The following is a 13,029-nucleotide window of genomic DNA, read 5'->3' as shown; positions in this document are numbered from 1 at the left end:
CCATAATTATCCCCTTATATATTGTCACTTTGATCTTTTTTTCTGTGGCCTTTCCCGTAGTTATTACATGTGATCACTGTATAATTTTACACAAGATGTCATTTTTTTGCTGGCAAGACAGGGTCCTGGGGGCACTGAGCAGCGTCAGACTTACATGTGCTCAAAACCCTTGAGAAGGCTGTTGGAGCCCTACCAGATGCTGGGAGATGAGTAACAGAGGAAGGCATGCATTTTGGATCAGAAAGGGCACCATTCTGAGCTCTGCAATTGCTCCCTTCCAACCAGGACAAATTCTGTCTGTTGGAAAAATCTGTTCACTGTTGATTAATGGCAAAAGTGCTATTCCATTTCAGTCTCTATCTTTGTGTTCTTCTGAATTCGCTCAATCAACCATGTTTACATTGGTTCTAAGATTTCTGCCATGCCAGTGTTTGTCTCATATTGGAAGCTTTGTGTTTCAGAGTTTCAGTTGCCTGTGATTTACTATAGTTTCTAAATAATGAATGGAAGATTTACTTTCCAGAAACAATTGTACCTGAAACAGCTTCTGTGCTTCTTGTTGCAGTTGATCTGGCACATTGACATTTACGGTGAATTTTCTTTTGTATCCCAGATGGTGTGTACTGATTGGTTTGATTGAGCATGCGTGAGACATTGGATTTGATGTTAGAATGGCAAAAGAGGAAAAAGAAGGAAAAAGAAAACACACTATAGAGGGTCTGGACTATCCAAGATTTCAGACATTCATGAGAGGGTGGAAACTAGATTTTGTTTACAAAAATGTTGAAACATGTACGCATTACTGAGTTCAGTGTCTGAGGATAGCTGCTAGATTCTCCACATGTAGACCACTACACTTTACTTTCTGACTTTCAATCAGGCAGCTGGCTTTTATGGAGACCTCAGTATAGTTATGCACTCTGCCATCACCATAAGAACAATGGTCAAAGTGTTAGTTTCATCAGTACACTGAACATCTTGGACAGACATGTTTATGATATTTCAAGTTCTCTGGATAGGAGTTCTTGACTTCCCTCTTTTCCTTTCTACTCCCCTCTCTTTTTCCATTGGTTTTGGAAGTAGGGAATGAACCCAAGGTCTTAAGCATGCTAAGCACATATTCCATTGTGGAGTTTCCTGTCTGCCTAATTTATCTTAGACCTTGAAATGTCTTAGCAAATACAATTTTAGCTGTAATTCGGGTAGGCATTGAAATGTTCTTCCTGAAGCAGAAGCACACTGGGCTTTCCATCTCCATCAGTCACTGTCCCGTACTGTTTTCCTGGGTGATCCATTGGATAGCTCCAGGCATCCTAAGTACACTCCTAAGATGGGAGGGAAATGACTGTTTTTTTTTAAACATTGCAATTATTACATCAGCTCTTGATGAAAAGAGCAATGTGGACTGTTGTAAAAAGTCTTTTGAAGTTCAGCAGCTTCCCATGTTGAGCAGAGGCTGACATCATTCCAGGTCATTTGTCAGGAGGCTTTGTCTCCCAGTAAGTATGAGTGAGCTGGAACCTCATTTCCTACAGAGTGAGTCATGGTGGCCTTCTAGCCTGTGTGCTTGCTTCTGTTACTTCCACTTTCTCGTGTCATGTTTCCCCATTTGACAATCCTTTCTGGAAATGATGCGAAAAGTAGTATATGATTTATGATGGCAATGATTTTTTTCTGTCCCATGGTCTGTTCTCCATGGTTATCACACATTAATCGATGGGCAGCCCTGAGAACTCACCACATCTGTGTGGCAGCACAGATCTGTTGTGGGCTTGCAGTTCATACAGTTCAAAGCTGCCTGTAGAAGCATGACTTTCCACTTAAATATTATCGTTCACACGCTATTTAAGTCTGGACACACATTGGCCACTCCTTTAAAGCACTTACAATGTAAATTGAGCATCTGTCATTTCCAAGGTGATCAAATCTGCAAGACTTACTTCTCTTCTTGGAATTTGTCTTCCCCTTATACAAAGCACATGCAAAACCCTTTTGCTCTGGTTTCTCATCAAAAAGGTTTTTGTTTGTGAATGCATATGTGGTATGTTCACATGCATATAGATATACACATGTGGAGATATGCATGTACCTCTTCCTACTTTCATGTGGAGGCAGACACTGACATGAGGCATCTTCCCTAATAAGTCTTCACCTTATTTAATGAAGTAGGATGTCTGCCTAAATAAGGAGCTTGCCAATTCAGCTAATTTAGCCAGCCAATTTGCCCCCGAAATTCCCTCCTCCGTATCTCCCAAGCCACCATGCCCACCCGTCTTTATGTGTATGCTGGGGAATCTAAACTCCTTTCTCACATTTTCCATAGCAAATGTTGTTTCCACTACAACATCTCTCCAGCCCACAAAGACCTATTTTTAATTAAAAAACTGACACAGAAACTGTGCATCGTGAGGCCAGGGAGATGGCTCAGTAGGTAAAGTGCTTGCTGCAAAAGCATGAGGATCTGAATTTGGATCATCAACTTGTACATGGAAGCCAAGAAGTAGACAGGAGGACCCAGGGACTCATTGCTAGCCAATCTAGTTAATCAGTGAGCTTCTGGTTCACTGAGAAACCTTGCCTCAGTAAATAAAAGGGAAACTGATCAAAGAAAATGACTGTCACCAATCTCTGGCAAGTACACACACATGTAGGGACACACACACACACACACAGAGAGAGAGAGAGAGAGAGAGAGAGAGAGAGAGAGAGAGAGAGAGCTACACATAGACACAAATGTACATGTGCATTCATCTCAAAACACATGCACATACATACTCATACTTAAATTTATTTATATGCTCATCCACACAAACATAGACACATATATTAAAACTGCATATTTATGCATGCCACATCATATTTGGACACATCAATATACATACATGTCCACTTTTTACCTAGTGTCACTAGGAGCATTCTGTGTGTGCATTAGAGGTGAGTTTGATAGATAGTAATAGCAATACTATCAGCACATGAAGGAGAGTCTTTCAGGAAACTCTGTAGGCCAGGTAAGAGCTTACCTGGAAGTTTCGTAGAGTCTTTGAGGACCCAGCTCCAACTGGACTCTTCTCTCAGTCTCCACGCACTAGAATGTAGCTTGCCTATGCCAGTGGCCTGCCTTCTCTGCCCCAGTTTATAAAGACACAGTAAGTAGGTAAGATGGGGAACATGACAGAGGTCCCATGTATTCTGCCGTCCTTTCAGCTGAAACAGACTTGTGGCTACCTAGGTTGTAAAGATGACGGGGAAGTGTCCGTTGAGCTAAACACATTTTGTGTGGATTTAGAAGAAAGAGTTAATGAGAGACCAGCAGGTGGTGTCTCCTCCTCAACAGAGAATTAATTTAATTGCTTGGGCTTAGAATAATCATTTTTAAATCTGTGCACATTTGTGATTAAGATAGGTTGTCTCTAGCCAAATTATGAACTAGAGACAATCTAGTTAAAACTTACTTGAGTTGTCCCTAATTTGCATAGAAATTAAATTTCCAATTACTTTGGATTTTAAAAATTATATTAAATATATAATTTCCTAGGGAAGGAATTGTGATGATTAATTACCAATCAGTGCAAATGTATTTCAAATATCTAATATGTTTATTCATCCAGTGTTTAAATGACTTTCTCAGCTGAAACTGAAGGTTGTGTGGAAGGTGCTAACCTGAACAGGACTAACTAAAAACCCTGCGAGGGGGAGAGTACTTGCAAAGAAGGAAAGGTCTCAACAACAAAATGCAGAAGTGGAATGGAAGGTATTGTCCTGATCAAACAGGATTAACAGCCCTAAATTTGGGACTATCGATTGCTAAGACAGTGGAGTCTCAACAGAAAAATGATGGTTTGCTAGACAGTGTTATGTCAGCTTCCCATAAACTATAGTCATTTGAAAGAAGGGAACCTAAATTGAGAAAATGCCTCCATAAAAGGGGCTGCAGACAAGCCCATAGGGCATTTTCTTAGTTAGTGATTGATGTGGGAGGGCCCAGCCCATTGTGCATGGTGCTGTCCCTGGGCATGTGCTTCTGGTTCTATAAGGAAATAGGATGAGCAAACCATGCCTCAGCTCCTGCCTCCAGGATCTTGCCCCATTTGAGTTCCTGTCCTGATTTCCTTAATGATGAACAATGAGGTGTAAATGTGAGCTAAATAGCCCCCTATTCACCCAAGTTGCCTTGGCCAGGGTGTCTCATCACAGCAATAGTAAAGCTAACCAAGACAGCACAAGTGGCAAATTTTTACGTTGGAATAACTTTCTATTGGCTAACTACCAGATAACTCTCAATAATTAAAAACAAGCAATTTCCATGTCTTGCAGAGAGTTTGGCACATAAATATTGTTTGGGTTTTAAATGTTAATTGGATGAATCAGTGAATGAATTGAGGTACTTAAAACAGATGTTTAATTTATTTACGACAGTGTTCCTATTTCTTTTCAACATCCATTCAGAAATGAGAGACATTGAAGCTAGATGAATCAGAGGAGAGGAAATGAGAGCATCACTAATGCATTTTGAACTCTGTAAGGAATGAAAGGTTTCAGCAGCCAAGGCAGCCAACCTCACGTGTGTGTACTTGGTGTAGGCCCAAAGAATATTCATAATGGAGGTCTAGGGCTATGAGCACCGGAAGAGTAAAGATGATGAGAAGGCTCTTGTTTCCATTCAGTTGTCAGAAGGAAATACTTTGATGCTGCTGTCATTAATATGCTAACATCAATGTCCAAATAAGAGTGGTTGCTACCATCAGTCGTGTGTGCAGAGGAAAGACAGATTCAGTTGTACCTTGATTTCAGGCTGTTGCATAGGGCATAGGAGACTGCTACAGAGAAGCCTGAGGACCATGGAATTGGTTATGGTGAGGGGAACATTAGCACATTTGACTCTCTAATGAGGTAGTTACAGAAAACAAACATCATATAAGCTGCAGGTGTTCTGTGTTTTTTTTTTTTTTTTAATTCCCTTTCCCGGTTTCTGGGCAAACATCCCCCTAATCCCTCCCCCTCCCCTTCTTTATGGGTGTTCCCCTCCCCATCCTCCCCCCATCACCGCCCTCCCCCCAACAATCTAGTTCACTGGGGGTTCAGTCTTAGCAGGACCCAGGGCTTCCCCTTCCTCTGGTGCTCTTACTAGGATATTCATTGCTACCTATGAGGTCAGAGTCCAGGGTCAGTCCATGTATAGTCTTTAGGTAGTGGCTTAGTCCCTGGAAGCTCTGGTTGCTTGGCATTGTTGTACATATGGGGTCTCGAGCCCCTTCAAGCTCTTCCAGTTCTTTCTCTGATTCCTTCAACGGGGGTCCTAATTCTCAGTTCAGTGGTTTGCTACTGGCATTCGCCTCTGTATTTGCTGTATTCTGGCTGTGTCTCTCAGGAGCGATCTACATCCGGCTCCTGTTGGCCTGCACTTCTTTGCTTCATCCATCTTGTCTAATTGGATGGCTGTATATGTGTGGGCCACATGTGGGGCAGGCTCTGAATGGGTGTTCCTTCAGTCTCTGTTTTAATCTTTGCCTCTCTATTCCCTGCCAAGGGTATTCTTATTCCCCTTTTAAAGAAGGAGTGAAGCATTCACATTTTGATCATCCGTCTTGAGTTTCATTTGTTCTAGGCATCTAAGGTAATTCAAGCATTTGGGCTAATATCCACTTATCAATGAGTGCATACCATGTGTGTTTTTCTGTGATTGGGTTACCTCACTCAGGATGATATTTTCCAGTTCCAACCATTTGCCTACGGATTTCATAAAGTCATTGTTTTTGATAGCTGAGTAATATTCCATTGTGTAGATGTACCACATTTTCTGTATCCATTCCTCTGTTGAAGGGCATCTGGGTTCTTTCCAGCTTCTGGCTATTATAAATAAGGCTACAATAAACATAGTGGAGCACATGTCTTTTTTATATGTTGGAGCATCTTTTGGGTATATGACCAAGAGAGGTATAGCTGGATCCTCAGGCAGTTCAATGTCCAATTTTCTGAGGAACCACCAGACTGATTTCCAGAATGGTTGTACCAGTCTGCAATCCCACCAACAATGGAGGAGTATTCCTCTTTCTCCGCATCCTCGCCAGCATCTGCTGTCACCTGAGTTTTTGATCTTAGTCATTCTCACTGGTGTGAGGTGAAATCTCAGGGTTGTTTTGATTTGCATTTCCCTTATGACTAAAGATGTTGAACATTTCTTTAGGTGTTTCTCAGCCATTCGGCATTCCTCAGCTGTGAATTCTTTGTTTAGCTCTGAACCCCATTTTTTAATAGTGTTATTTGTCTCCCTGCGGTCTAACTTCTTGAGTTCTTTGTATATTTTGGATATAAGGCCTCTATCTGTTGTAGGATTGGTAAAGATCTTTTCCCAATCTGTTGATTGCCGTTTTGTGCTAACCACAGTGTCCTTTGCCTTACAGAAGCTTTGCAGTTTTATGAGATCCCATTTGTCGATTCTTGATCTTAGAGCATAAGTCATTGGTGTTCTGTGTTTTATATTCAGGATACTACCTACTTAATGCTTCCTACGTATGAGGCAAGTGTTCTCCCTCTGAACTCTACCACCACTCCAAGGCTGTTCAGGTTTTTGGCATATTGCAGCAGGCTTCTGAATCCATTTACTGTTTTGATTTCTGCACAAGTTATGCATCAGGGTTCTATTTCTGTAATTGCTTTGAACCAGATGATTTGTATATCCCATCTATTAATAGCAATCAATGCAATATCATCAATACTACAATACTAAGCACAAATTCTTTTAAATCCAACAGGAAGAACTTCCATTAAAAAGGCAGACAGAAAGAGAGAGGTGGAGTTCCAATAAAGCATAGCTTTACCAGTCGACAGATTTCTAATCTTTATTACTTAGGTTTATTTGTTATTTCCACTAATTGTTTTAGGTTTCTGTAATCTGCTACTTACAGATGAGGCTAAGGGAGTTGAATATACAATATTGGCTTTGAGAAAATATAAAGCAATTGAATATCTCTTGATTGACTTACAGATGAGAAGCATGAAGATATGAAAACAATAAGGCCGAAAGTTGAAGACCTAGGACTTCCTTAGTTAGCTTTAACTGTCAACTTGAACTGCCTGGGGTCACTTGAAAAGGGAGTCACAATTGAGGGATGGCCTGGATCACACTGGCCTATCGGGGTTACTTTGGTATGATGTAGGAAGTTCCAGACCACTGTAGGTGGTACCATTCTTTGGTCAGGAGGTCTTAGGCTATAAAAGAAGGATGCCTAAGCATGATTGTGTGAGCAAGTCAACAGGAAGCTTTACTCTATGGCTTTCTGCTTTCAATACTCACTAAGTTCCTGACCCAACTTCCCTCAGTGAAGGACTATGAACTATAAAATGGAAAAACAAAAAAACAAAAAAAAACAAAAACAAAAACAAAACCACTCACTTTCCTTCCTGTATTAGTTTCTTTTCTATTTTTGTGATAAGACAATTTATAGAAGAGGAGTTTATTTGGGGCTTAAACGTTTCAAAGAATGAGACCATCATGGTAGGGAGAAGTGCAGCAGGCAAGGCAGAAATGATGCTAGAGTTGTAGCTGAGAGCTTACATCCTGATTAACAATTATGAGTCAGGGAGAATTAACTGGAATTGGTGTAAGCCTATAACTTTAATGCCCACCCTCAGCAACATACCTCCTTCAACAAGGCCATGCCTCTTTATCCTTTTCAAACTGCTCCATTATCCAGGGACCAAGCATTAAAATATATGAGTCTATGGGGCCGCTCTTACTCAAATTAGTTGATTTTGTTTATGTTATTTCTCATAGCAACAGAGTGAAACTAGAACAACTTTCATGATAATTTAGAGATCAAGAGACAGGCTTGATCATGAGGTGAAAAATATAAAGAGCAGTAGATTCTGGGATCCTGGAGACCTGGTTTTGTTTTGTTTTTGTTTTGTTGTATACTTGAAGTTTTTTGTTTTGTTTTGTTTTGTTTTGTTTTGTTTTGTTTTGTAGAAAAGAATGTTTTAACATTTGTGGGTAAAACTCAGTTAAACAAAGCTGCTAATTTATCAGGGACCAGAAAGTGAAAGGGAGAATTAGCAGCTAGCCCACGTCCTCAGAGACCTGTCTGTCCCCTCATTCCTTCCCCTCAGAAAACCTCCACTACCTCTTAGGACAGTATTATGGTCTAAGGACCAAAATGGCAACACATGAACTTATGGAAACATCAAAGATTCAAACTATAACAGAGAGATACAGAGCAGAGAAAGCTCAAAGCAAAAGAAAGCTAAGATGAGAAGGCCTTGAGGGCTGGGATTTAGGAGCCATGCCCTAATTCTATGACCTAGGTCTGTGATTCAGGACAGATGAGCTCCATGCAGAGCATTAGGCTTCATCTGACCTCATTAAAAGCATGTTGAACTCCATCCTTTGATATGACACCAGCCTCAATCAGCTTTCATGGCCTTTCAAACTGATGGTTATATACGGCAGAGCTGTGAAGTCATTTGAATAAAAGGATCCTTTTTTATTGCCTTTTTTATTGGTCTTAAAATATTTAGAAAAAGTGCTATGCTACCAAATTTTCTTTCAAGTGAAGATCATTTGTACCAGCAGTATGAATGTGTGTGTACCTGTGTGTGCATGCTTATGTATTCCTGTGTGTGCATATATATGTGCACACATATGTATATGTATGTCTGAATGCATGTATGTGCATATATATATATATGTATTTTATATGTGTACCTACAAATGTGTATTTGTGTGTGTGTGCATTCATGTGTATGTAAATGTATGCAAGTGTGTATTTCTCAAAACTTTCAGAGGCTATCTTGTAGTGTGGTAGAGATTTAAAGTTTGTGGAGATTTTCTTCATTCACACACATTTAGAACTTAATATATGAAGCAACAAGGCATATCTTTTTTCTCCAGCTCTGTGGGTTTCTATATAGAGAGAAGTCACTCTCTTACTGGAGAAATTCCCACAGAGGTTAATGGTGTAACTTCCATGGGGCCTGGGAGGAGACCAAGCAGACAGAAAGCCAAAAGAGGACTAACTTGGACTCTAAATAAGATCATTTGAGGGCTAGATTGTGCTTCACAGAAAGAGTACACATAAAGGTCACAGAACGAGTTTGGCACTGCCCCCTTGTAGACCCAACTACTTTGGAGTAGAGGCAGGATGATCACTTGACCTGGGATAGAGAACACTGTCAAGGATAGCCTGGTACTCTAGCAAAGCTCCATCTTAAAATATAAAATAAAGGGAAAAAAGCCAATGAATGAGTCATTTGGAAATGTAATACTTTAAACCATGCCTGCCTTCACACTTACAGAAATCCTCATGCATTGTGTCAATGAGATGAAATAATATTGACACAAATTGCAATATGCCTGCCTGGTGCTTCGTTAATTCCCATTGAGTGATATTGATTGTATGTGGGGAAATGTATTAAGAGAATCAGTTAGCTAAATTTAGATATCCTTAAAAGCAAACTTCAGAAACAAGATTGCCAAAATGGGCATTGGCATGAGAGCCCCTGCTGCTCAGAGGAAGTCCCCTTTCCCTGCCTTCTACTCCCTCTCTCTTAAATATACAAATGCAAATATATTGAAGAAATTCTGATTCTACTATGATATATTACACTCTTTATATGGGGAAAATAGATGGCATAACACTGATGAATGATGCTCTTTTTATGAATAATTACTTTTTTACGGACGTGTCTGTTCCATTTCTAAGATGTAATCCATGTACAGCAATGAACAGACACACATTACTCCTGTCACTTTCTGAAGGTTGCCATCATTTAATTGTAAGTGTTAGAGACCACAATTGTAACAAACAATAATTCACAGAGGTTTACTGCTAAGAGAAATAACTTTAAACGGTCTGCTTACCCATTACATTTAAATTAGTTTTTATATAATATTAAAATTGGGCACCTGCTCTAATTAAGACATAACCCTGGTCCCTAACTAGGATTTCTAATCTAGCATCATTACTTGCCTTAAATTAAAGTAAATGCAGACCTAATTAGATAAATACGGTAGTCATCATGATCTGATTATTAAGCAGCAATTTGCAAGACCTGCCGTGAAAGAAAATTTCATCTGGCTTGGTAAATATTGAAAGACAGTGATATAACAGAAACCATGTAGCTTTGGTATAAAAGAGGGGAAGTCCTGTTTGTTTTACTGGATTTTTCTTTGCTTGGTAATTTTGTTCTGTACATCCTTGTCTCAGTTCATTTTGTGCTGCTGTAATCAAATTTCACAGACTGGGTGATTTATAGTGAATAGAAATGTATGAGCTCATCCCTTGGATGCCTGAAAGTACAAGGTAAGGAAGCTGGTACCAGGGAGGGCCTCATGTTGTATCCTCATGTGGAGTAACATAAAGACAAGAAACAGAGAAGAGGAACATGAATGACAGGCTCACCCCTACCTGAAGAAGGTGGCTCTGTGTCCCAAGCACCTCCCACCTTTTAATATCCCATATGGGATCAGGCATCCCACATATGCCCTTTGTGGGCACAGTCAAGCCACTGGTGCAATAAAGGAGTGCTGAGCTTTCTGACTCGAGTGGGCTTGGGATAGTGACAGCATCACTATTGTCTGCTACAGTCTAGGTGTGATCTAATGTAGTTTTAATCCTGACTGCATTCTGAATTGACATATATTAAAGGTTTTGTCCCCAGAATGGCAATGCCACGAGGTCCTGGGACCTGTGAGAGAGTCAGGCCTAGTGAGAAGAAGGTGGCCTATTAGAGTGTCCCTGTGAAGGAAGCATTTCTGTGATGTGAGAAGCCTGTCTGGTGTCCCTGACTGCATGTACTAGGCTGCTTCAGCTCAAAACAGAAAGGTCCCTGACCATGGAGGAAAAAAAACACTTTACTAATGAGATTAGTTCAGGCATTCTGTCACAGTGATGAAAACTAAGGCAGGATGGAATGCAGAAATCCCATGACTTTCATTTTTCATTCTGAGCGGTAACTTTCTTAATCTAGGAAGGAAATATTTCAACAAGAGATTGAAGAGTATTTGGGGCTTTCACAGATCCCACTCGAGGTTTAATTAAGACACTGAGATGTCTATATGGTTTAAAGCTGTTGGCTTTTTTCAAGAGCAGTCTCTCTGCTATCATCTAACTTAACCTGCCACTTATCCCATCTCTCCATGTGGTGCTCACTGCTTGCCTCCCAGCTCTGATTTGTCTCTGTCTGCCTCATTCGTCCTCTGTCTGCATCTGTGTCAGCCTGTATTTCTGCCCCAAGGAAATTCCACCAATGCTTCCTTCCTAGGCTCCAGTTATTTATTATGTAAAAAGTCATACTTTTACTCCAGTAGTTGGCTAGGGAAGGTCACCTTCCACAGGGAATCTTGCTTTTTCTTTTAAAGAAAGTCAGGCGAGGAAGCAACTTTTACATATCCTGCTAGCCAAATAATAATTGATAACACAAGGATATATTTTTTCATAGTCAGAAAATATAGTATTTGTGAGTTACCTCAACAGAAAAGAACCAGTCCAGTTGTCACATGGCTGTCTGTAAGCAGCTGATCAATGCCAGTGGGCAGAAAGCAGGAGCATGAGTGGTTTCATTTCTCCTTACTTTTCCTCCTGTTAGCTGCAGAATTTTCCATATAGTTGTTGATGCCTCCTTACTTTCTGATTCTTAGTCATTTTTGTGACCTCCTAACAGGTGGTTGGCCTCACTTGCATCTTCCTTTGAGGGTGAAGGCATTGACTGGTTCAAATTCTTATTCAATCTCTTTCTTTACTTTCAAAAGCACACCTGATTTTCTGAAGACTAGGTGCATGGAGAGGGATCTCTGTGGTAGCCCATTTCAATGGGATGCTCCCACCCTCTTTATCCTCAGTTAGTTTACAGCCATTTGTTTGTTCCCAGTGTGATTTGCTGGCCAGCAGCTCAGTTGGCCTTAGTTTATCTCCTTCCAAGTGTTGATGCTCTGTATGAGAGCTTGGTACATACTGGGCAGTTGAGTTGTCACTCATGTCTCTACTCTAAAGCATATGATTTAGAATTCTGTATAACTGCAGAAGAGGCCAAAACAAAATGTGGGTTTTTCTAGTACTTAGTAGAGAAATGAGTTAAATATTCATCTCAGCTTTGTACCTAAGCATCACATTATCATATGCACTTGTATTGACTGCAGTTATTTTTATGAAATATAATATGTCCAGGGGGCTATCTTGTGGATCCATGTCCCCCTGAGAAATTATGCCATGCAACAGATCTGGTATAAGAGGGTTTAACTGGGGGAAGAGAGGGGAGTGAGGGTCTGCAGAAAGGGTAAAGGCAGACGAGTAGACATGTAGACAGGCAAATGACTAGGAATAGAGCAATGAGGGAAGAGAAGGGGGCTGGACACAGAGAAAGACAGAAAGGGAGAGAGAATGACCATCTGGGAACATATGGGAAAAGAGAGCTGGAGTGGCAGGGCAGGCAGTCCTTTTAAGGCAGCCCACATCTGAAGCACGTGGTGGTAGCATAAAGTGATGACATAAACCATTGCCAAGTGCCTAGGAGGAGGCTAATAGGATTGCCTGTAATCTAACAGTTCTCATATTGGTGACAATAAGGACAAGGTAAAAAGCCACATCTGTGATCCACTAAGTATTTGACTTTCTAAGGAATGAATGAAAATAGTCCAAAATGAAAATTTTAAGAGACAAGAAAACAAGAAAGTGGGGTCTTGTAGAAGATGAACTATAGAATCTGAGCCACCTTAAATCTGAATGTCTTTTCATGATGACCCATTCTTTGCATGGATGACCGACCAGCAAGTGTAGACTTTGATTGGGTCACAAGCAAGAAAGACTTACTGTCTGTCCATATGGCATAATGGCATCCAATTTAATTAGAATGCTTAGAAACAACATGTGACAAATACGATGGATGTGGTAGAAAAGTGACCCATTTCATCTATGAATTATACCCTAAAGACAAGACCTTGAGCAGTGCCAGCATGCATGGAGACTACTAGAACCATCAAGGTTTTCTCAGACCATGTTCCTAGGAGGTGTTTACCTTAGTGTCAAGATATGCCAG

At 40.5% G+C, this 13,029-nt stretch overlaps 1 protein-coding gene and 1 long non-coding RNA gene across 3 annotated transcripts in view; both read left to right on the top strand.

The window, feature by feature from the left end:
- Positions 1-13,029, top strand: part of Gabrg3 (gamma-aminobutyric acid type A receptor subunit gamma 3) — a 623,439-nt gene that overhangs the window by 271,254 nt on the left and 339,156 nt on the right. The gene's annotated exons all lie outside the window — the stretch shown is intronic.
- LOC120099822 (uncharacterized) overlaps positions 1-13,029 on the top strand; it is a 138,613-nt gene that overhangs the window by 113,529 nt on the left and 12,055 nt on the right. Inside the window, exon 3 of the long non-coding RNA XR_005499100.2 lies at positions 1-13,029. This exon is cut by the window's left edge and continues 51,406 nt beyond it; it is cut by the window's right edge and continues 12,055 nt beyond it. This is a non-coding gene — a long non-coding RNA (uncharacterized LOC120099822).

Source organism: Rattus norvegicus, chromosome 1 (assembly GCF_036323735.1).
Source record: "Rattus norvegicus strain BN/NHsdMcwi chromosome 1, GRCr8, whole genome shotgun sequence".
Taxonomy (NCBI): Eukaryota; Metazoa; Chordata; class Mammalia; order Rodentia; family Muridae; genus Rattus; species Rattus norvegicus.
The sequence above is the reverse complement of the archived record's forward strand: the minus strand, read 5'-3'. Positions and strand labels throughout refer to the sequence as shown.